The sequence below is a fragment of the Macaca nemestrina genome, chromosome 17, assembly GCF_043159975.1.
Source record: "Macaca nemestrina isolate mMacNem1 chromosome 17, mMacNem.hap1, whole genome shotgun sequence".
NCBI classification, from domain to species: domain Eukaryota; kingdom Metazoa; phylum Chordata; class Mammalia; order Primates; family Cercopithecidae; genus Macaca; species Macaca nemestrina.
The window spans coordinates 44,907,550-44,931,830 of NC_092141.1; the positions used below are offsets into that span (position 1 = coordinate 44,907,550).

The 24,281-nt window shown below is 41.3% G+C and overlaps 1 protein-coding gene across 9 annotated transcripts in view; it reads right to left on the reverse strand.

Moving 5' to 3' along the window:
* Window positions 1–24,281, reverse strand: part of LOC139359569 (14-3-3 protein epsilon-like) — a 91,499-nt gene that overhangs the window by 52,744 nt on the left and 14,474 nt on the right. For all 9 annotated transcript variants that reach the window (XR_011615639.1, XR_011615644.1, XR_011615641.1 and 6 more), the window contains one exon: window positions 7,368–7,422. The gene's annotated coding sequence lies outside the window, so the exon portion shown is untranslated. The remainder of the gene's footprint in view (window positions 1–7,367; window positions 7,423–24,281) is intronic.

The following is a 24,281-nucleotide window of genomic DNA, read 5'->3' on the forward strand; positions in this document are numbered from 1 at the left end:
TGAACATTTCAATATGCTTATTACACCTAGGAAGAAAAATGTTCAACTTTATAATCTCAAAATTTTTGCTAGTCATTAAAATAAATCAAAGCATTCAGCATCAAAGGATATACAGATACACACTCTTAAGTAATTCATATACAAGGACCAGAGTATTAGAGGCCTAAGCTGCTCATTTTGTAAGACAGGGGACCCTTGTAGTATTTATTTTAAAAAGAAATAGCCCCATTCAACAAGGGAAAGATCATAATTTAAAATTAGAAACTAAAAGAAAAATAAGCCTTAAAGCTTCAGTGTATGAATATCTACCATTAAACAGAATGAGAAATAGACACTCAGGACATCAGACATACTGACCCTTCAAAGGAACATGGATACAAATATGTAACACCCAATCAAATGGTACCAACACCAGGATCCTGTGTGACAGCAAACAGTGACCAAATCTAAAGAATTCCCAAAGTTGTATTGAAATATATTTTTCTGAAGGTTTTTAAGCGAGTTACAAAACAGCCTTACTTCAATTTTACTGTTTCCCAGTAAATAAAAATGAAAATAAATAAATGGGTGATAGGAATTCAGCAGAATATGAGAAACAAAGTCGTCATCACAAAATGTATAATTGGGGCCAAAATCCAACTAACTAAAGGTGTTAAAAATATAAAGAGTTTCCTACAGATTAATTTTATTCACTAAATGTATACCAAGATTCACTATCAATATTAATATTCTTTTATATATTGATAATACCTAAAAATTTTCCAGAACAGAAAACCCAAAGCCACTGACTGAAGAACCACTATAAATCAAAGTAAAGAAAGATATACACCAAGGGACATTAATAAAACTACAGAAAACTAAGGGAAAGAAATGAAAATTTTAAAAACAAAAGGGAAGTTATCAAATGAAAAAGTAGATAACTAAATAAAGATAGAAAACATTTTTTAAAAGATTTCCATTAAAGGGAACACCAAACAATTTTCCTTGGGTAATAGGAAAATGATTCCAGAAGGAAGCTCAGGACTGAAGAAAAACATGAAGAGCGATAAACACGTAGGCACACTGAATATATAATGAACATATAAAACGTTAATGCCTTCCCACTCATTTACAACGCAAATGACCATTTACATTAAAGATTAAAACACTGGTTGGTTTGTGAATGTGTGTAGCTTTCTGATAAAACTATAACAAAGACTGGAAACGCAACAGGTGAAATAAGTCTCTACGGTTTCATTCTACATTTCGTGTTCAGTGGTACACACAGGCCGGGTGCGGCGGCTCACGCCTGTGATCCCAACACTTTGGATAGCCAAGGCAGGCAGATCACTTGAGGTCAGGAGTTTCAGAGCAGCCTGGCCAATACAGCGAAACCATGTCTCCACTAAAAATACAAAAATTAGCTGAGTGCAGTGGTGTGTGCCTGTAGTCCCAGCCACGCAGGAGGCTGAGGCAGGAGGACTGCTTGAACCTGGGAGGTGGAGCTTGCAGTGAGCCAAGATACTGCCACTGCAGTCCAGCCTGGGCAACACAGCAAGACTCTGTCTCAAAAAGAAAAAAAAACAAAAAAGGGACACACTCAGTAGACTCAATTTACTGATAAGAAAATTACAATCCCTACAGCAACCACTATATAAATATAAATACTTATCTATATAGGAAGAGATATGGCCAAAAGGCAATTTAAGGCAATTTAATGTAATTAATTAAATTTAAATGCAATACTAACTGCTGCATTGTTAAACTGATTAAAATACAGCACTAAAAACTAATCACAAAAAAACAGAAGAGAAGTAAGAGGGAAAATCAATGTTAAGAACAAACAGCAGAAGACTTCTACTTCTGTCCAAGACAGACCAAGATAGTGAAGAGAAAGGCACAAGGGAAAGTGGAAAATGACTTGAACGGAATGGCAACAAATATGAAATTTATCAAAACTTGAGATGTAGGCTGGGGCAGTGGTGGCTGACGCCTGTTAATGGCTTGAGTTCAGGAGCTTGAGACCAGCCTGGGCAACATGGTGCAACCCTGACTCTACGAGAAATACAAAACATTAGCCAGATACGGTGGCGTGCACCCGTAGTCCCAGCTACCTGAGGGGCTAAGAGAGCAGGATCGCTCGAACCCAGGAGGTTGGGGCTTCAGTGAGCCGAGATCACACCACTGCCCTCCCGCCTGGGTGACAAATTGAGACCCTGTCTCAAAACAACAACAACAGTGGCAAAAACAAAAACAAAAAAACACAACTTGTGGGATTCAATAAAAGCAACAGAGAGGAACTTCCAGCATATATATTTTCATTAGAAAAGAATATCTAAAAGAAAAGACTTAAGTTTCCACCTTTATAAGTTAGAAAAGAAGAGGAAAATATAACACATAGTAAGTAGTAGGAAGGAAATAATAAAGAGCAGAAGTTTAACAAAATAGAAAACAGGGAGATGGCATAAAAAATTAACAAGCCCAAAACTTTCTTTAAAAAGGTCAACAAAACTGAGCAATTCTATTTGGACTGGTCAAAAAAATAAAAATTAAAATTAAAACAGAAAAATCCAGAACACAAATCACCAACATCTGGCCGGGTGTGGTGGCTCACGCCTGTAATCTCAGCACTTTGGGAGGCCGAGGCGGGTGGATCACGTGAGGTCCAGAGTTCATGACCAGCTTGGCCAACATGGTGAAACCCCGTCTCTACTAAAAATACAAAAAATTAGCTATGTGTGGTGGTGTGCACCTGTAATCCCAGTTACTCAGGAGGCTGAGGCAGGAGAATCACTTGAACCAGGGAGGCGGAGGTTGCAGTGAGCCGACATCCTGCCACTGCACTCCAGCCTGGGTAACAAGAGCAAGGCTCCATCTCCAAAAAAAAAAAAAATTAAGTTAAAAAAAAATTCACCAACATCAGGAATAACAATGGGGTAACAACCACCAATGCCAGCAAAATTAACAAAATAATAATAAAATACTATTGGCGGCCGTGTGCAGTGGTGTGCGGCTGTAATCCCAGCACTCTGGGAGGCCAAGGCGGGTGGTTCACCCGAGGACAGGAGTTCAAGACCAGACTGGCCAACATGGCAAGATCCTCTCTCTACTAAAAATAAAAAAATTAGCTAGGCGTGGTGGTGCCTGCCTGTAATCCCAGCTACTTGGGAGGCTGAGGCAGAGAATCACTTGAACCTGTGAGGTGGAGTCTGCAGTGAGCCGAGATTGTGCCACTGCACTCCAGCTTGGGTGACAGAGCAAGACTCCATCTCAAAAATAAATAAATAAATAAATAAATAAATAAATAAATACTATTGGCAATGTTAGTCCAACAGTTTCAGCAACTTGTACAAAGTAGTCTTGGAAAAATAGAGCGCACCAAAATTGACTTAAGTATATAAAAATAGGCTGGGCCCAAGGGCTCAGGCCTATAATCCCTATAATACTTTGGGAGGATAAGACAGGAGGATAGCTTGAGCCCAGATGTTCAAGACCAGCCTCGGCAACAAAGCGAGACCGCTTGTCTCTACAAAAAATAGAAAAAGAAAAAATATTATCCAGGCATGGTGTGCCTGTGGTCCCACCTGTTCAGGAGGCTGAGGCAGGAGGAGCATTTGAACCAGGCGTTTCAAGCTGCAGTGAGCTATGACTGCATCACTGCACTCTGGCATATTGATCTTGGCTCACTGGGCAACAAAGTGATACACTGCTAAAAAAAAAAAAAAAAGAAAGAGAGAAAGAGAGGAAGGGAGGGAGGGAAGACAGAAAAGAGAAAGGAGAGAAAAAGGAATGTCCCTATAATTTTGCCAGAAAACAAATTTATCAGAAATTTTCCCAGAAAAGTTTCAGTTTCTCACGAAGTTCTATATAGAATTCAAAGAAAAATGACATCAAATTTACACAAACTGTTTCATTTTAAGTGACAAGCATAATCCTCAACAAACACCTGACAAAACCACTATAATTCTTAAAGAAACAGAGAATGAAAGTACATGACAAAAATAAAATACATGTCAGGAGATGGACAAGTGAATTTACAGTATCCTAAGAGTTTCAGAGGATTCAGAAGGAGGAAAAAAGTATATAGTAACATTAACTTTTTTTTAAGCTAATAGAGAGGGTAGAATGGAATGAGTGAAACAAACCAGAATAGGAAAGACAAATGCAAAACATGTAATAAGATGGAAGGTTTACACCAGGTGCAGTGGCTCATTCCTGTCATCCCAACACTCTCAAAGCTGAGGCAGGAAGATCACTTGAGCCCGGGACTACAAAGCTACAGTGAGCTAGGATCCTGCTACTTGCACTCCAGCCCGAACAACAGAATGAAAACCTGTCATTTAAAAACAAAACAAAACAGAAGTTTGGAATAGTGAAGGCCTTTCTAACCAATAACTCAAAATACAGACACCGTGAAAGATTAATAAATTGAACAAAATGAAGTAAAAAACCCATGCATAGTAAAAAAAAAAAAAAAAAGTTTTTTTCAAAAGCACAATATAAATAAAGACTAGCCAGATGGGCAAAAATTAGTCCAACTCATATGAAAACAGCATAATAATATATGAGGGGCTCCTTATGAAAGCTCCAATAAATCACACTAAAAAAATCAACAACTGTGGCTGGGCACGGTGCTCACACCTGCAGTCCCACCACTTTGGGAGGCTGAGGTGGGTGGATCCCGTCTCTACTAAAAATAAAAAAATCAGCCGGGCATGGTGGCCTGCGCCTATAATCCCAGCTATTCGGGTGAGTGAGACAGGGGAGTCCCTTGAACGGGGGAGGCAGAGGCTGCAGTGAGCCAAGATCAAGCCACTACACTCCAGCCTACGTGACAGAGGGAGAACCTGTCTCAAAAAAAAAAAAAAAAAAAAAAAAAAAAAAAAAAAAAAAAAAAAAAACCAACAACAACCAAGTCAAAAAGCAGACCACAGAAAAGAACAAATTGCTCTTCAAACTATTAAAAAATGTCAACTTCACTAATACTAACAGAAATGCAAAACTACTGTTGGATATACAAACTTTTACCTGTTGTTAGATTACCAAAGGTATGAAGAACAGCTTTTTTATTCATATATTGGTAAAACTGGGAAAACATATTCGTAAAACTATAGGGAGAATAATTTGGCACTATCTATCAAAATTAATTGCAACACTCCTTTGACCCAATGTTTCCACCTATGGAAATTAATAATCCTATAGATATGCTTGTATACAAGCAAATGAAACATATACAAGAGTTAGTCATCAAAGTAGAAGATCAGAAAGTGCATCAACAACTGATCAATTAGATAACATGGTTAACAAGGAAAAGAAAGCTCTATACTGATAACAGGATAAATTGTTCATGCCGGGTGCGGAGGCTGACGCCTGTAATCTCAGTACTTTGGAAGGCCGAGGCAGTAGGATCATTTGAGGTCAGGAGTTCAACACCAGCCTGGCCAACATCATGAAACCCCATCTCTACTACAAATATAAAAATTGGCTGGGCGTGGTGGCGCATACCTGTAATCCCAGCAACTTGGGAGGCTGAGGCAGGAGAATCGCTTGAGCCCAGAAGGTGGTGGTTGCAGTGAGCTGAGACTGCACTACTGCATTCCAGCCTGGGCGAATGAGCGAAGCTTCAAATAAAAAAAGAAAATTCAAGAAAAAAGAAAAGAAAAATCTCCAAAAACAAAACAAAACAAAACAAGGTAAATTGTTCAGTGAAACAAGTTAAGATGCAGAAGAGTATATAATATTAACCCATTTGTATAAAGATGGAGGGAGTAAACATTTGTCTATTCACATTTGAATATGCAAAAGAAACCTAGAAAGACATGCAAGAAAGTAATAATTACATGGTAGCAGGAATGCTATTGATAAACTGGGCAGATGAGGAAGAGGAGTAACAGGAAGGATTTTGAATATATTTTCAAATTTTGTACAATCTGACTCTATAACATAGTCTGAAAATTAAACCATAAAATATATATAGCTAGCCAAAATCATTGTATTTTTCCCTTTTATCTACTCACACCATTACTCTAGTCAATGGCAAAACTACTTTAGAGGTGGCTACCCAAACTGGAGAAGAGTATAGTAATAATAGCTAAACCTCTCCTTTTTTTAGCTGCCTCATCACATATGCCAGGGTCTAATAAATTCACATGTACACATTTCAGAATAGTACTGAGTTGTACAAAAATATGATTTATCTGACAAAGATAACTAAAAGTGGAGAAGAAAATGAGGAATACACAAGAGTCCATAGGAAAGCACACCAAAACGTGATACAGAAGTCAGCATTTCTTTCTTTCTTTCGTTCTTTTTTTGTTTGTTTTCTTGAAACAGAGTGTCACTCTCACCAGTCCCAGGGACTGAAGTACAGTGGTATGACCATGGCTCACTGCAGCCTCGACCTCCCAGGCTCAAGTCATCCTCCTGACTCAGCTTCCCAAGTAGCTGGAACTACAGGCGCTTGCCACCATGTGTAACTAAGTCTTTTTATTTTTATTTTTTATATTTACTTTTGCGGAGACCAAGGTCTCCCTATGTTGCCCAGGCTGGTCTCATACTCCTATGCTCCAGTGAGCCTCCTACCTTGGCCTCTCAAAGAGCTGGGATTACAGATGTCGGGCAGCACACCCCGCCTAAAAGTCAACATTTCCTTATATTCAAGCAACAAAGATCCTCAGAGTTAAATAAAATTAATATTCACTAGGAACATCATCTGTCTAGAGATGTACAAAAGAGAAAAAAGAATCTAAAACAACAGATTTTAGGTCTAACAACAACAAAATGTGGCTCATTTTTCAAAAAAAAATTCCTAACACAAGAAGCTATATCCATTTTCAAAAATAGACTTTTTTTTTTTTTTTTTTTTTTTGAGACAGCAGGCTAACGGGCAATGGTGCAATCTTGGCTCACTGCAACCTCCACTCCCCGACTTCAAGCGACTCTCCTGCCTCAGCCTCCCAAGTAGCTGGGACTACAGGCACGCACCATCACACCCGGCTAATTTTTCTATTTTTAGTAGAAACCAGGTTTCACTATGTTGGCCAGGCTGGATTCGAACTCCTGACCTCAGGTGATCCGCCTCCCTCAGCCTTCCAAAGTGCTAGGATTACAGGTGTGAGCTACCTCGCCCAGACAAAAAAATAAGAATTTTAATTGGAAGTATGTATTTAATAGATCATTCTGCATAAAATATCCAATGCTTGTTTGTACACAAAGTAGAAAAATTGTGAGTCAATACAATAAGGATTCATAAATTATAGCCACTACTGTTAAACATGAGTAGAAAACGCTGTTTAATTTGATGAAATAAAATAAACTGCCAGGTATTTGAAGATACTCCACCGGCCCAGTTTTCAATAAAAATTTTTTCAAGAAATCTCTGCACTTACCCCCATTATCTATTCTTTTTTAGGCTCCATCCTGATGGGGACACAGTTCATATCTCTATGAAAAAGAAAAAAAAAAGAAACAGGTAATGAAGAAACATTTCAGACGATCAAAAACGTAGTATCTTCCCTACAACTTCAAAACTCCTGAAAATGGGAGAGCAGCATTTGTACTAGCTGCCCCCCAAGAATATTTCAGAACTTTCTTCACAAACAGTTGTTCCCGACGACATGTGATCTTCTTCAGAGGACAAGCAATTTTTTTAAAGTACATTTTAGGCAGGGCGCAGTGGCTTACGCCTGTAATCCCAGCACTTTGGGAGGCCGAGGCAGATGGATCCCGAGGTCAGGAGATCGAGACCATCCTGGCTAACATGGTGAAACCCCATCTCTACTAAAATAATAAAAAAATTAGCCGGGCATGGTGGCGGGCGACTGTAGTCCCAGCTACTCGGGAGGCTGAGGCAGGAGAAGGGCAACAACCTGGGAGGTGGAGCTTGCAGTGAGTTGAGATTGGGCAACAGAGTGAGACTCCATCTCAAAAAAATAAAATAAACAAATAAATAAAGTACATTTTAACTTTTAAACTCCTGCCACAGGCCAGGCTCAGTGGCTCATGCCTGCAATCCCAGAGCTCTGGGAGGCCGAGGCGGGTGGATTACCTGAGGTCGGGAGTTTGAGACCAGCCTGACCAACATGAAGAAACCCCGTCTCTACTAAAAATAAAAAATTAGCCAGGAGTGGCGGAGCATGCCTGTAATCCCAGCTACTGGGGAGGCTGAGGCAGGAGAATTGCTTGAACCCGGAAGGCAGAGGTTGCAGTGAACCCAAATCGTGCCATTGCACTCCAGTCTGGGCAACAAGAGCGAAACTCCACCTAAAAGAAACAAAACAAAACAAAAAACTCCTGCCACAATTTTTAAAATCTCACATTAATGAAAACACAAGGATGCTGGGATTATTTACCTAGGGAGAGGGAGAAAAAATAAAAAAGGTCCTCTCGACACAAGAATGAAGCAAAGCTTTTAACATCTGCCTGTTACCTGTTTACTTCCTGTCCTTTTCTTTTTTTTTTTTGTGACGGAGTCTCGCTCTGTTGCCCAGGCTGGAGCACAGTGGGGCGATCTCGGCTCACTGCAAGCTCCGCCTCCCGGGTTCATTCTCCTGCCTCAGCCGCCCGAGTAGCTGGGACTACAGGTGCCCGCCACCACGCCCGGCTAAGTCTTTTGTATTTTTAGTAGAGACGGGGTTTCACCGTGTTAGCCAGGATGGTCTCCTTCTCCTGACCTTGTGATCCGCCCGCCTCAGCCTCCCAGAGTGCTGGGATTACAGGTGTGAGTCACGGCGCCTGGCCCTTTACTTCCTGTCTTATGGCCATCTAGGACGACTGCAGTCAAGTAGGTCTGGTTTCTCTTAAAGAGCCAAACTCACGAATTTAGAATTTTAATTTACATGGCAAGAAATGATCTCATGCATGCTGATTTCCCTTCTGAAAGGAATTAGGCTAATCAGCTATTATTGTTCAAACGCAATGGTACTCAAAATTTATTTTAGATCCCTCTCCCTCCCATCCTCAGAATGGAAAAGCAAAAATAAATGTAGAGCCAGTACTTCCGCTTCTTATGAAACACAGTAAGTTTCAATGGCATTGTCTTACTATGAAGAATAAGTTCCTGAAAGTCGCACTTGAGTATTTTTTATATCCCAGTTTGTTTCCAAAAGAGGTTCTGCAGCATACGACATAGTAATATAGGCCGGGCACAGCGGATCACATCTGTAATCCCAACACTCGGGAGGCTGAGGTAGGCAGATCGCTTGAGCCCAGGGGTTCGAGACCAGCCTGGGCAATATGGTAAAATCCCACCTCTACAAAAAAAAAAAAAAAAAAAAAAAAATTAGTTGGATGTGGTGGTGGCGCACCTGTAGTCCCAGCTGCTCAGCAGGCTGAGGCGGGCAGATCAATTGAGCCCAGAAGGTCAAGGCTCCAGTGAGCCATGATTGCACCACTGCACTCCAGCCTGGATAAGAGAGTGGACCCTATCTCGAAATAAACAAAAAATGTATATATACACACACACACACACACTATATATACACACATACACACAGATACTACATATATATACACACTATATTTGCACACCCTACATATATATATACACTTACATACATATATGAACTACAACAAACAATTAGAGTAGAAAATTAAGTTGAAACAGTTTTAAAAGGACAGAAGGCATAAGCCATAAAAGCCTACTGAGGGCGGGTGCAGTGCCTCACACATATAATCACAGCACTTTGGGAGGCCAAAATGGAAGGACCACTTAAGGTCAGGAGTTCAAGATCAGCCTAAGCAACAAAGTGAGACCTCATCTCTACAAAAAATAATTTTTTTAAGAAATAGAGTCTATTGGTAAGGTGCAGTGGCTCATGGCTGGAATTCCAGTACTTTGAGAGGTCGAGGCAAGCAGATCACAAGGTCAAGAGATCGAGACCATCCTGGCCAACATGGTGAAACCCCGTCTCTACTAAAAATACAAAAAATTAGCTGGGTGTGGTGGCACGTGCCTCTAGTCCCAGCTTCTTGGGAGGCTGAGGCAGGAGAATCACTTGAAACTGGAAGGCAGAGGTTGCAGTGAGCCCAGATCGCGCCACTGCACTCCAGCCTGGGCAACAAGAGCTAAACTTCTCAAAAAAAAAAAAAAAAAAAAAAAAGAAAGAAAAAGAAATTACAGAGCGTATTGATAAAGTTTGGATATTTGTGCCTCCAAATCTCGTGTAAAAATATACTCCCAATGTTGAAGGTGGAGTCTAGCAAAAGGTGTTTGGGTAATGGGGGCAGATCCCTCATGAATGTCTTGGTGTTTTCCTTGTGGTAATGAGTGAGTTTCTTGCTGGTGTTAGTTCACGTGAGATCTGATTGGTAAAAAGAGCCTGCCATCTTGCTCCCTTCTCTCACCACGTGACACTCCTTGTCCCCATTCCCACTCCCCCATGAGTAAAAGTTTCCTCAGCCCAACGGTGTTGGTGTTATGCTTGTACAGCCGACAGAACTGTGAACCAAATAAATCTCTTTTCTTTATATTAATAATCTACCCAGTTTCAGGTATTCCTTTATACCAACACAAAACAGACTAATACCACTATATTTCTTGCCTTTCAGTATTTCACTCTCCTGATTTTCCTATTACCTCTTTGGCAGCACCTTTCTGATCACCCTATCAAACCTTTAAATGGTGAAGTTCTTCAAGTCTCTGGCCTAAGATGTCATCTTATTTCACGTGAAATACTAGGCAATCTTATTCATTGTCCAAATTTCCATTACTAACTAAATTATAAAAATAAAACAGAGAATCCCAAATTTTATCGATTTGTATCGGTCCTCAGGTTCAGGTATAAAACTCTATATGCTACTTAAACACTTTATTTTATTTTATTTTGAGACAGAGTCTCGCTCTGTTGCCCAGGCTGGAGTGCAGTGGCTCGATCTCGGCTCACTGCAACCTCCACCTCCAGGGTTCAAGCAATTCTCCTGCCTCAGCCTCCCAAGGAGCTGGGATTACAGGTGTGTGCCACCACTTCCATCTAACTTTTTCTATTTTTAGTAGAGATGGGGTTTCGTCATGTTGCCCAGGTTGGTCTCAAACTCCTGGCCTCAAGTGATCCACCGACCTCAGCCTCCTAAAGTGCTAGGATTACAAGTGTGAGCCACTGCACGCAGCCTACATAGACACTTGAAACGCTCTACAATTTATGACAAAACCTGCTCTTCCTGCTCTTTCCATATATTGGTAATGATATTTTCAATGACACATGGCTCATGCAACACACCTAGTATACATAATCTTTGACCACTTCAAACCTTACTCCCTAACCTTTTTTTTTTTTTTTTTTTGAGATGGAGTCTTGCTCTATCACCCAGGCTGGAGTACAGTGGCACGATCTTGGCTTAAATCTTGGCTTACTGCAAGCTCCGCCTCCCGGGTTCACACCATTCTCCTGCCTCAGCCTCCCGAGTAGCTGGGACTACAGGCACCCGCCACCATGCCCGGCTAATTTTTTGCATTTTTAGTAGAGACAGGGTTTCACCGTGTTAGCCAGGATGGTCTCGATCTCCTGATCTTGTGATCCGCCCGCCTTGGCCTCCCAAAGTGCTGGGATTACAGGTGTGAGCCACCACGTCCGGCCCTAACCTCACTTTTAATCCATAACTATATTGTGCCCTTCCTCTTCCTCAATACTGGTGAGATCTGCCTATCTCCCTCCATCTCCACTATTACCCTACTTAAAGCCAGCATCGCCTTTCATCAGGACCACTTCAGTCACCTCCTAAATGCAGCAGTTGCCCAGTTATCCATGGGAGAAACGTTCTAAGAACCCCAGTGGATATCTGAAATGACAAATGGTACTGAGCACTTGACTCTGTTTTTTGCTATACATACATACCTATAAAAAAGTTTAATTTAGAAATTAGGCACAGTAACAGATTAACAACAATAATAAAATAGAACAGGCCAGCTGTAGTGGCTCACGCCTATAATCCCAGGACTTTGGGAGGCCAAGGGGGACAGATCACCTCAGGTCAGGAGATCGAGACAAGCCTGGCCAACATGGTGAAACTCCATTTCTACTAAAAAGACAAAAAAATTAGCTGAGTGTGGTGGTGCACACCTGCAGTCCCACCTAAGCAGGAGGCTAAGGCACAAAAAATCAATTGAACCCGGGAGGTTGCAGTGAGCTGAGATCGTGCCACTGTTCTCCAGTCTGGGCGACAGAGACTCCACCTCAAAAAAATTTAAAAATTAAAAAAAAAAATCATAACAATTTACTATGAAAAAGTTACGTGAATGTGGTCTCTCTCAAAATACAGTCTGCATAACAACAACCATACACACAGTGGTGGTCCCATGAGATTAAATGGAACTGAACAATTCCTATTGCCTAGTGACATAGTGATGTAATAGCCATAGTAACATGACAGAGCAAATTTTAAACTAAATGTAGTGTACATTAAGTGCACAATGTTTATAAAGTCTATGGTAGTTGTAGCAGTCCGTTCTCTCACTGCTATAAAGAACTACCCAAGACTGGGCAATTTATAAAGATAAGAGGTTTAATTGACTCACAGTTCCACATGGCTGAGAAGGAAGGCCTCAGGAAACTTTCAATCATGGTGGGAGGGGAAGCAAGCATGTCTTACATGGCAGCAAGCAAGAGAAAGAGAATCTGTACGTAGGAAAACACTGCCACTTTCAAAACCATCAGATCTCAAGAGAATTCATTCACTGTCACGAGAACAGGATGGGGGAAACTGCCCCCATTATCCAGTCACCTCCCTCCTTCAACACATTGGGATTACAATTCCAGATGAGATTTGGGTGGGGATACACAGCCAAACCCTATCAGTAATGTACAATAATGTCCCAGGCTTTCACATTCACTCACCACTTACTAACTCACTCACCCAGAGCAACTTCTAGTCCTGCAAGCTTCATTCATGGTAAAGTCCTATACAAGTGCGTTTTTTTTTTCTTTCATACCATTATTTTAGCTGTCCCTTTTCTATGTTTAAAAACACAAATACTTACCATTATGTTAAGTTGCTTGCAGGATTCAGTAATGAAGCATACAAGTTTGCAGCCTAGGAGAAATAGGCTATACCTTGTAGCCTAGGTGTGTAGTAGGCTATACAATATAGCTTTGTTTAAGAACATTCTAAGATGATTGTGCAATGACAGAAACACCTAATGAGGTATTTCTAAGAAAATACCTCCTTCATGCATGACACAACACATGATTCTACCTCACTGTACTCTACTCACCTATTTTCAGAGGTGTTGATCATGGGGAACTAAAATCAAGGAAAGAAAAACCACAGATAATGGAAAATGACTGTAGTCTCTTAATATTCACTCTTAACCAACTATCACCAATCTGCAGAATGAAATTTTCACAAGAAAATGAACTTCAGAAATGGAAATCCAAATGCACCACTGCCCACTTAAAAACACTTCAATAGGCCAGGCACCGTGGCTCAAACCTGTAGTCCCAGCATTTTTGGAGGCTGAGGCGGGCAGATCACGAGGTCAAGAGATCGAGACCATCGTGGCCAACATGGTGAAAACCCATCTCTACTAAAAATACAAAAATCATCTGGGTGTGGTGGTGTGCACCTGTAGTCCCAGCTACTCGGGAGGCTGTGGCAGGAGGATGGCGTGAACCCAGGTGGAGGACGTTGCCTGAGCCGAGATTACACCACTGCACTCCAGCCTGGCAACAGAGTGAGACACTGTCTCAAAAACAAAAACAAAAAGAAAACAAAACAAGAAAACCACTTCAATAGTTTCCCCATATCATATAACCCTTTCTTACCTCCACAACCTTCCCTCCTTCCAACATTTCACTTTATGGGCAACACTGGCTTTTTCTTCTTTCAATTCTATAAATTCTACAGAGCTCATTCCCACTTCAAAGGCTTTTAACGGGTTGTTTTTACTCTAAACGGAATATTATTATTCCCTGTACCCTCTTTTGCAGCTGGATAACTTCTGTGCATCCCTCTGGTCCTTGCTTAAAGTCACTTCATCAAAGACAATGTCTCTGAATCTCTAGATGAGGTCAGGTGCCATATGATGATTTACCTATGCTTCCTTCTTGGGATATATTACAATTACAATTAACTATTTATGCAATTAAGTTAACTCCTCTGCTAGATTATAAGCTCCATTTTATGGCTGTAGCTGCCCCTAACATCAGGCACAGTCTCTAGGCACAGTAACTCAAAAACTACATGATGAAGGGATAAAAGGAACAAAACTACAAACATCCCATCGCTGCTATAACAAAGAAAGAAAAAAGAAAGAAAAATTTTAATTTTCAAAAATAGGCCAGATTCGATGGCTCATGCCTGTAATTCCAGCATTCTGGGAGGCCAAGGCAAGCGGGCGACGTAAGGTCAGAAGTTCAAAACAAGCCTGGCGAACATGGCGAAACCCCATCACTACTGAAAATACAAAACCTAGGCTGGGCACAGTGGCTCATACCTATAATCCCAGCAGTTTGGGAGGCCAAGGCAGGTAGATCACAAGGTCAAGAGATCGAGACCATCCTGGCCAACATGGTGAAACCCCATCTCTATAAAAAATACAAAAATTAGCTGGGTATGGTGGTGCATGCCTGTAGTCCCAGCTACTAGGAGGCTGAGGCAGGAGAATCACTTGAACCTAGGAGGCGGAGGTTGTAGTGAGCTGAGATTACACTACTGCACTCCAGCCTGGTGACAGTGCAAGACTCCATCTCAAAAAAAAAAAAAAAAATTTAGCCAGGCGTGGTGGCAGGCACCTGTAATCCCAGCTACTCAGGAGGCTGAGCCACGAGAATCACTTCAACCTGAGAGGTGGAGGCTGCAGTGAGGCGAGATCTCACGCCACTGCACTCTAGCCTGGGTGACAAAGACAGACTCTGTCAAAAAAAAAAAAAAAAAAACTCAACATTCATTTTTATATAATTTCGATGACACCATAATCCTATTCTTTTGGACAGCAATTAAGCAATAAGAATTGAGAAAAACTTCTAGAGAGCCAAAGCAAATAATATAAGATACAGCATTTAAAAATTACCTTTGTGTCTTTTAACATTTATATACTTTATCTTCAAGACACGAAAATATATGTACAAAGATATTTTATATAACCACTTATAACCATAAAACTTTTATAAAAGTCTGGCCGCTGCAGTGGCTCTCACTTGTAATCCCAGCACTTTGGGAGGCTGAGGCGGGTGGATCACTTGAGGTTAGGAGTTCAAGAACAGCCTAGGCAACATGGTAAAACCCCATCTCTACTAAAAATAAAAAAAATTCATTGGACGTATTTACTATTAGCAATTTAAATCCAACAATATATAAGAAGAATAGGCCAGTTGCGGAGGCCCACATGGATTACGAAAGTAATCCCAGCACTTTCGGAGGCCAAGGAGGGAGGATCATTTGAGGTCAGGAGACCTGCCTGGCCAACATGGTGAAACCCTGTCTCCAAAAAAGAAAACTAACTGAGCATGGTGGCATGTGCCTGTAATCCCAGCTACTTGGGAGGCTGAGGCAGGAGAATCACTTGAACCCAAGAGGCGGAGATTATAGTGAGCAGAGATTGCACCACTGTACCCATCTCCAATAATAATAATAATAATAATAATAATAATACACCATGACACCAAATGGCATTTAGTATATAACATTTGAAAATAAAACAATGAAATTTGCATTAATATCTTTAAATATATAGCATTATCTCAATAGATACAGAAAAAGCTTTTGAGAAAACTCAATATGCATTCATGACATAAACCCTCAAGAAGCGAGGGCTAGACCTTACTCAACTTTGTATTCTCCATGGCATGGCATGACTATTCCTCTTGGGGTCTGTGACTATAACTATCTTTTCAATAGGAGTCACAGTGGCTTCTGTTGGCCTTGTCATATCTAAATAGTAATAAAACCTATATTTGAAAACAATCTGATAAAGTTCATCAATAAAACCCCTACAGCTGACTTATAATTAACGGTGTAACACTGAATGCTATCCTTGAAGAATGAAAACAAGATTAAGTCCATTCTCTAAGGGAAGAGAAGAAAAGGAATTACAACGGGAAAAAAGAGAGAAAACTGTTTTATGACAATCATCTATTAGAAAATCTAAGAAATCTACCTAAAAAACTAGTAGAATTAATAGGACTTAAGTAAGGTTGTAAGAAACAGGTTAATATACAAAAATTCAATTTCCAACCAAAAATTAGAAAATGTTATAATACTTTATAATTGCTGAAAAATGTATTTAATATTTTAAAATACAAATAGCATCAAAAAAGGACCAAATACTTAAAAATAAAAATAATTTTAGGCCAGGCGTGGTGACTCATGCCTGTAATCCCAGCACTTTGGGAGGCTGAAGCAGGTAGATCATTTGAGGTCAGGAGTTGACCAGCCTAGCCAACACGGTGAAATCCCATCTCTACTGAAATTATAAAAATTAGCTGGGCTTAGCGGTACATGCCTGTAATCCCAGCTGCTTGGGAGGCTGAGGCAGGAGAATTATTTGAACCCAGGAGATGGAGTGAGCCAAGACTGTGCCACTGCACTCCATTTAGGCGACAGAGTGAGACTCCGTCTCAACAAAAGGAAAAAAAATAAGTAATTTTAAAAACAGACCAAAGGCTAAAAGCAACAAACAACTGCTCAGGCAAAACAAAAAAGACCTAATAAATGGAGAGATATACTATACTAATGATTAAGACTCAATGGCTGTCAAGATGTCAGTTCTCCTTAAACTGATCAGCAGATTCAAGACAATTACAATCATGATCCCATCAGCCTTTTTTGGAGAAGAGAGAAAAGAGATTATTAAAATTGATACGGAAATGTGAAGGACGTAGAATATGCAGAACTTTGAAAAAGAAGAAAAAGGTTTAAGGACTTGCAATTCTGACTTCAAGACAATATAAAGTTACAAAATAATCAGAATACTCTAACTGAGCTAGACAAACAGATTTTTGGAGCAGAAGGAAGATTTCTGAAATAGATCCCACTTATGCAGCCACAGGATGTTCCCAAAGCAACCCAGCGAGAAAAGGAGACTCTTTTCAACCAATGGTGAAAAACAACTGGACAGTCATATGCAAAAAACTCAAACCTACAAAAATAACTGCAGATGCATCACAGACCTAATACAAATTAGCAAAAGCAAAACCTTTAGAGGAAATCAAGGAAACTACCTTCATGACTTCGAGGTTAGGCAAAAGTGTCTTAGCTCACAGTAAGCAATAACTACAAAAGAAAACATTGATAAATTAAATTTATCAGATATAAGTATTTCTGCTCATCAAAAGGTACAGTTAAAATAAATAGGTAAACCACATAGACTTGAGGAAAGTATTTACAAAACATTTATCTAACAAAGGATGAGTATTTAGGACATAGAAAACACCTTCTGCAACTCAAACAGATGAAAAAAAGAAAACAAAGAACACTAAAGGCTAAATGAACAAACTCATCACCAATGAGAGCACACAAATCGTCAACACACAAGCTAAAATGTGCTCAATATCACCAGTTCTCATGAAAAGGTAGATTGAAACCACAATGATACTACTTCCGGTCAAGACGGCATGAATAAGGGGACCAGATTTAGCCTCCTTGCATGAAATAATAAAAATCTAATAAAATGAATGAAACAACAACACTGAAGATACTGGACAAGTAACAAAAGACAGTGATCCCTGGAAGACAAAAACAAACGGGCTGCAGGCGTGCCCAGCTTACTGCCTCGAGAGTTTCCAGGTCGTGGAACAGGGAGGAGGAACCCAGGCAGAGCATGTGGTCTCCCCAAGTTGAGGAAATGAAGCTGGAAGTCCAAGGAGACCAAGGTGCCTAGAGCTCACAAGGGAGACCAGCACTGAGTAGACAGCTGGAGAGAGAGACAGAGAGAAATGAAGAGATCTACAAAGGCTCACCCTAGAACTTTTGGTTGAATGACAAATCAGCACTTGCAATGTAAAGGAGACATCCAAGGGCAAGGTGAGAAATCACCAAAAGAATTAGAGGTAATAGCATCCAGAACTGACATAAGAATATGAATGGTACCCGTACTCAAAATCCAAAAGGAAATGATGTGATGTAATTTATATCACATTGGAGATATGACATCGGAGTACTAGGAAATAAAAGTCTTCAGAAGGAGGAAAAAATTAACCCTAAACACAGCCCTGGTCCAGTCAAAGAAAACATAAAAGACCCAACAGAAAGAAACTGTTTTCAAGCAACTGAATACTACTACAGAACAAAGTCCACAAATATTTTTAAAAGGCAAGCAAAACTAGAGAAATGAGAAAACAAGGTAAAATTCCCACTGGTTAAAAAGTCAATCAAAATTTATAAGACTTACATAGAAGCAGGAAATTACACCCCACAATGAAACAAAAAAACAAACCAATTTTGAAATGAAACAGAAAATAGAATTAGTACACAAGTCCTTTAAAACAATTATGATGCTATTTCATGTGATCAGAAGGTTAGAACAAACAAGTAAAAATATGAAATATTTTTAAAATTTGAACTTCTAAAGATGAAAAATTACAAAGTCTAAGATGAAAAATACACTTTGAAATTTACAACACGTGAAACCAAACTTACTAACCTAAATGAAACAGAATAAAAAAAACACTAAAAAATGTAATATGTGATAATTGAAATAACTTCAAGAGGCCAAACATACTTGTAACCAGAGCCACAAAACAGGAGATAATATAGAAAAAAAAACTTTAGAAATCATGGCCAAAAACTTTCACGTTTGATGGAAATCATAGGCATATATAACACAGCGCTCTATTAATCAACTATCAGTCATTAGAAACATGAAGAAAAGTGGCTGAGTGCAGTGGCTCACGCCTGTAATCCCAGCACTCTGGGAGGCCGAGATGGGAAAATCTCTTCAGGCCAGGAGTTTGAGACCAGTGTGGGCAACACTGCAGAACACCGTCTCTTAAAAAAACAAAACAAAACAAAACAAAACAAAACACACACACACACACACGAAACATGGCCTGGCCCTGTGGCTCACACCTGTAATCCCAGCACTTTGGGAGGCCGAGGCCAGCAGGTCACCTGAGGTCAGGAGTTCGAGACCAGCCTGACCAACATGGACAAACCCTGTCTCTACTAAAAATACAAATATAGATAGGCATCGTGGTGCATGCCAGTAATCCCAGCTACTTGGGAAACTGAGGCAGGAGAATTGCTTGAACCACGGAGACGGAGACTGCAGTGAGCCGAGATTGTGCCACTGCACTCCAGCCTGGGCAACAAGAGGGAAACTCCGTCTCAAAAAACAAAACAAAACAAAACAAAAACCACACACACAAAAATTAGCCACGGGTAGTGGCACACACTTGTGGTCCTTCCAGCTAAGGCAGGAGGAGGTTGAGGCCATAGTGAGCCATGATTGTGACCCTGCACTCCAGCCCAGGCGATAGAGTAAAAGTGTATCTCCAAAAAATAAGGTAAACCACGACCAAAATGACTAAAATCAGAAATTAAAATTCTAATGCAGCCAAAGAAAAAGATCTTATTACACACTAAAAAATCAAAAGAAAGTTGAAATCGTTATAATACTATCATGTAAAGTAGACAAAAATAAAAATTTTATGAGGAAAAAAGAGCATCATTTTATAAACATTAAGGGTTTAATTCATCAAGAACACATGCAAATCCTAAACATTTATTTACCTATTAATAACAGAGCTTCAAAATAAATAAAGCAAAAATGAAAGTATGAACTGTAAGAAGAAATGAAAGAATCTACAATTTATTTTTATTTATTTATTTATTTTTTTTTTTGAGACGGAGTCTCGCTGTGTCGCCCAGGCTGGATTGCAGTGGCCGGATCTCAGCTCACTGCAAGCTCTGCCTCCCGGGTTTACGCCATTCTCCTGCCTCAGCCTCCCGAGTAGCTGGGACTACAGGCGCCCGCCACCTCGCCCGGCTAGTTTTTTGTATTTTTTAGTAGAGACAGGGTTTCACCGTGTTAGCCAGGATGGACTTCATCTCCTGACCTTGTGATCCACCCGTCTCCGCCTCCCACAGTGCTGGGATTACAGGCTTGACCCACCGCTCCCGGCCAGAGTCTACAATTACATTGTAAAATTTCAGCAAACCTCTCTATGTGATAGAACCAGGTCAGGCGTGGCGATTCACACCTGTTATCCCTGAACTTTGGGAGCCCGAGACAGGATTGCTTGAGCACAGGAGTTCAAGACCCACCTGAGCAACACAGGGAGACCCTGTCTCTACAAAAAGATTTTAAAAAACTAAGTGGGTGGGCCGGGCGTGTTGGCTCACACCTGTAGTCCCAGCACTTTGGGAGCCTGAGGCAGGCGGATCACCTGAGGTCAAGAATTTGAGTCCAGCATGGCCAAAATGGTGAAACCCCGTCTCTACTAAAAATACAAAAATTAGCTGGGCGTGGTGGCGTACAACAGTAATCCTAGCTACTCGGGAGGCTGAGGTAGGAGAATCGCTTGAACCCAGGAGGCGGAGGTTGCAGTGAGCAGAGATCGCGCCATTGCACTCCAGCCTGGGCGACAGAGCGAGATTCCATCTCAAAAAAAAAAAAAATTTTTTTTGCTAGGTGTGGTAGCATACGCCTGTAGACCCAGCTACTGGGGAGGCTGAGGTGGGAGGATCACTTGAGCCCAGGGGGTGGAGGCTCAGTGAGCTATGATTGTGCATGTCACTGCACTCCAGCCTAGGTGACAGAGCGACATCATGTTCAAAACAAAGGAATGATAATCATAATAACAGAACCAGTAGACAGAGAATGAGTAAGGATACAGAAGCTTGAATAACATCATTAAGCAAACTGACCTAACTATAGAATACTCTGCACAAACTACCAGAATAAAAATTCTGTTCAAGTGCATTTGGAACACTTACCAAGATATACTATATTAGAACCAGAAAAACAACTCTTGGTAAATTTAAAAGGTTTCAGGTCTTATCACGAGTTTTTTTCTTACCACTGTGTTATTAATTTAGCAATCAGTGACAGAAAAAAAAAATCAATACACAATCCCGATATTTGGAATCAAAACATACTTTTAAAATAACCAATGCGGGCCGGGCACGGTGGCTCAAGCCTGTAATCCCAGCACTTTGGGAGGCCGAGACGGGCGGATCACGAGGTCAGGAGTTCGAGACCATCCTGGCTAACACGGTGAAACCCCGTCTCTGCTAAAAAATACAAAAATCTAGCCGGGCGAGGTGGTGGGCGCCTGTAGTCCCGGCTACTAGGGAGGCTGAGGCAGGAGAATGGCGTAAAAACCCGGGAGGCGGAGCTTGCAGTGAGCTGAGATCCGGCCACTGCACTCCACCCTGGGCGACATAGCGAGACTCCGTCTCAAAAAAAAAAAAAAAAAAAAAAAAAAAAAAAAAAAAAAAAACCAATGGGGACCGGGAGCGGTGGTTCACGCCTGTAATTCCATCACTTTGGGAGATCGAGGCAGGTGGATCACAAGGTCAGGAGTTCAAGACCAGTGTGGCCAAGATGGGGAAACTCCGTCTCTACTAAAAATACGAAAGTTAGCCGGGCATGGTAGCAGGCACCTGTAACCGTAGCTACTCAGGAGGCTGAGGCAGAGAATTGCTTGAACCCAGGAGGTGGCGTTTGCAGTGAGCCAACATCGCAGCCGCTGCACTCCAGCCTGAGCGACAGAGCCATAATCTGTCTCAAAATATAAAATAAATAAATTAATTAATTAAATAAAATAACCAACGGGTAAAAAAAAAAAGACAAAAATATCAAGTATTTTTAAGACAGTTAAAGCAGTAATTGAGAGAGAAATTTATACAATTACACGACTATATTAGAAAAGAAACAAATCAGTGACTTCATCTTTTCCTTAAGAAACTAGAAGAGCAAAAGAAAGATCGAGCAGAAGTCAATGAAACAGAAACAGAAAAATAGGGCACACTCAATGAAATCAAAGGTTAGACTTACACTTCTGGGAGGATGGAACGGACATACTTTTCCCTATTCCTCCCACTAAGTACAAATTTAAAAAGTGAATATTATAAATGAAACGAATGTTCTCTGAAAGGTGGAGAGAAGGCAAATTAGTTCAGGATCACAAGACACAAGGCACAGTATAGCAGTAAATTCCCTGGGTATTCTTCTTGACTAATGTATCCTACTCCTGGAATGCAAGAAGTGAGTACATCAGGAACACCGATGGGCACAGACCAAAACAATCCCCAACAGGGCCGGGCGCGGTGGCTATACTCCCAGCATAGCCTATACTCCCAGCACTTCGGGAGGTCGAGGCGGGTGGATCACCTGAGGTCAGGAGTTGGAGACCAACCTGGCCAACATGGCAAAATCCCGTCTCCACTAAAAATAAAATTTAGCCAGGCGTGTTGGCCGGCGCCTGTAATCCCAGCTACCCCGGAGGCTGAGGCACGAGAACCGCTTGAACTCGGGAGGCGGAGGTTGCAGTGAGCAGAGATCGCGCCGCTGCACTCCAGTCTGGGTGAAAGAGATTGTTTCCAAAAAAAAAAAAAAAAAAAAAAAGGAGCCCCAACGAAAACCTTCTCTCTCCGGACCAAATTACCAGTAAAGTGGTATGTTCACCAGAAAGAAAACTTTTGAAGAAGAACTGCTCTAATCCAGCATAACACCACAGAAAACCTAGCCCCACCCATACCAGCAATGATCACACGGGGAACCTAGATATCCACCCTCATGAGACTGTCATGAAAACAATCCAAGATTCCCACAGGTGGTGTCAGAGCAAATTAAGCAGGGCACTGGAACTTTCATTCCAAATGCTAGTTAATGAGCATCCTCTCCCCACCGTGTCAGTGGAGAAACGTGGGGAAGCCTGGCCTTCACCACCATCTGCCAGTAATAGGGCATCCCTCCCTGTTCCCACTGGAGCGGTAGCAGAGAAGACCTAGGAGAGAGTCAGAACTTTCACCCACACACAGTAACAAATGAGGCCACATCCACCACGGAGATCAGGCAGGTGGGGAGCCACGACTTCCACCTCTACAAAGAACTAAAAGGGAGGCCGGGCGCGGTGGCTTGCGCCTGTAATCCCAGCACTTGGGAGGCCGAGGCGGGCGGATCACGAGGTCAGGAGATCGAGACCATCCTGGCTAACACGGTGAAACCCCATCTCTAAGAAAAAAACAAAAAAATTAGCTGGGCGAGGTGGCGGGCGCCTGTAGTCCCCGCTACTCGGGAGGCTAAGGCAGGAGAATGGCGTGAACCCAGGAGGCGGAGCTTGCAGTGAGCCGAGATCGGGTCACTGTACTCCAGGCTGGGTGACAGAGGGAGACTCCGTCTCAAAAAAAAAAAAAGGAACTAAAAGGGAGTTTACCTCAAACGTCAACATAGACAAGGTAGAGAACCTGAACTTCATCCCCTACGCGGCTTAACAAGGTGGCACCAACACTCTACCCCTGTTAGATCAGTGTAAGAGTTAAAACAGTTGTTTAAGCTGCATAGTCTCATGACAACACAAAAATGTGCAGGTTTCAATCAAAAGTTATTTGTGATACCAAAAAGACACCAAGAATTGGGAAGATTTCAAATTGAATGGAAAAAGGCAATAAACAAATGCAAACATCGATATATCTTATTTCTAATATCTCACAGATATTAGAAATAAGAATCAGAATTAACTGAAAAAAACTTTTTTTGTTTGTTTGTGGTTGTTTTTTGTTTGTTTTTGGAGATGGAGTCTTGTTCTGTTGCCTAAGCGGGAGCGCACTGGCATGATCTCAGCTCACCTCCCAAATTCAAGCGATTTTCCTGCCACAGTCTCCTGAGTAGCTGGGATTACAGGTGCCGCTATCTCGCCTGGCTAATGTTTGTGTTTTTAGTAGAGACGGGCTTTTGCCATGTTGGCCAGGCTGATTTCAAACCCTGACCCCAGGTGACTAACCCATCTTGGCCTCCCCTAAATAATGCCGGACACGGTGGCTCATGCCTGTAATCCCATCACTTTGGGAGGCTGAGGTGGGTGGATTACCTTAGGTCGGGAGTTCGAGAGCAGCCTGACCAACATGGACAAACTCCATCTCTACTAAAATTAGCCGGTGTGGTGGCACATGCCTGTAATCCCAGCTACTTAGGAGGCTGAGGCAGGAGAATCGCTTGAACCTGGGAGGCGGAGTTTGCGATGAGCCGAGATCGTGCCACTGCACTTCAGCCTGGGCAACAAGAGCAAAACTTTGTCTCAAAAAAGAAGAAAAAATAATTCAATGGAACAAATATCCAAACAATATCAACGAACTAAAATAAACAGATATAAAACACAATAAAGAAAAATGGTTTTGGCATAGTGAATTGGGGTCGAAAAAAAAAT